Genomic DNA, 1270 nt, shown 5'->3' on the forward strand with positions numbered 1-1270 from the left:
AAATTTAAGTACCCTCATGTTAGTTGTCACTTCCTTCCCAACCTGCCTCCTTCCTAGGTAATCATCTATCTACTTTTTGACTCTATAGATTTCCCTTTTCTGCACACGTTATAAAAACTGAATTTGTTGGAGACCAGTAGATGGTGTACTGGTTACATCTCTGGACTCCCACATAGTTGACTGCAGTTCAAGACTTGGACCCAGTGGCTTAAACCATGCCAGGTGTGTGTGGGTGCATGCCCAAGATCCTGAAAATGGAAGGGAAGAAATTGTAGTGTGGCCAGTCCCCCGGGGGTGATTTCTCACTCTCTGTCTCTGTCTCTCCAGTGAGTACACATGCCCTATAGTAAAAAATCTCTCTCTTTAAAAAAAGGAATTTGTTGTATCTATTGATCAATATCCTCATGCTAGTTACATTCTGTAATGATTACTGTAGTAAGTTTTGAAGCAGAGAAATTTTTTATATGAAAAGAAGTGTTATTATTATTTTATTACATAACATATTCATGAATACACCACATGGGATTTTCTTAAATGGCAAATGAAGCACATTTTTATTCCTCTGAGACCTCCCTGTCATCTGTCTTTTGGAGGATCCACTTTCTTACAACGTCTGTGATACTGTCTGTGAGGATACCAACGGTGCTTTATAATGAAGAACATTTTGCTAAGTTGTCCTATCATGGGTCCTTGCTCAAGGTGTTCACTTTTCTCTTCTAACCTGGATTTCAGCACTTGATCATGTGTTTCTTCATTATCATACACAGGATCTGGTCTAGAGTTAGGCTTTGTGTATTCATATGGGATGTCCACAGACAGGTGTTAGTACACTATTGTCCTGCCATCAGATGTCAAAGCAAGCTTCACTTTGCAATTATAGTCATCTGGAAGAGAAGAATGCATATATTTATGACAAACACAATATAAAGCTCCATTTCGAGTTGGAAGGAAATGTTTCAAGATAGTTGTCTTTGATGGCACCCATTTTATTGTTGCTACTACCATGGTGTATCAAGATGCTTCTTAGGTGGTACCAAAAAAATTGTTCTAAAGAGAAATTGCTTTTAAAATCTACTTTGAGACAAACTACTTTTCAACCCTTGACAGAACATCACTGCGAGCCCACTGTCTTGTCTCAATCCTGAAGTAGAGAAATTTGAATCCTCCAACTTCGTCCTTCATTTTCAAGATTGCTTTTGCTATTATGGGTCCCTCACATTTCCGCATGAATTTTGTGATCAGTTGACTTTTACCAGAAAGGCAACTGGGA

General features: G+C 38.6%; 1 pseudogene; it reads right to left on the bottom strand.

Annotated features, from left to right (window-relative positions):
* Positions 1–576: 576 nt before the first annotated feature.
* On the bottom strand, positions 577–1005 carry LOC106733957 (39S ribosomal protein L42, mitochondrial pseudogene; annotated as a pseudogene).
* Between the last annotated feature and the right edge of the window lie 265 nt (positions 1006–1270).

This window comes from Tupaia chinensis, unplaced genomic scaffold (assembly GCF_000334495.1).
Source record: "Tupaia chinensis unplaced genomic scaffold, TupChi_1.0 Scaffold146604_1, whole genome shotgun sequence".
Lineage (NCBI taxonomy): Eukaryota > Metazoa > Chordata > Mammalia > Scandentia > Tupaiidae > Tupaia > Tupaia belangeri.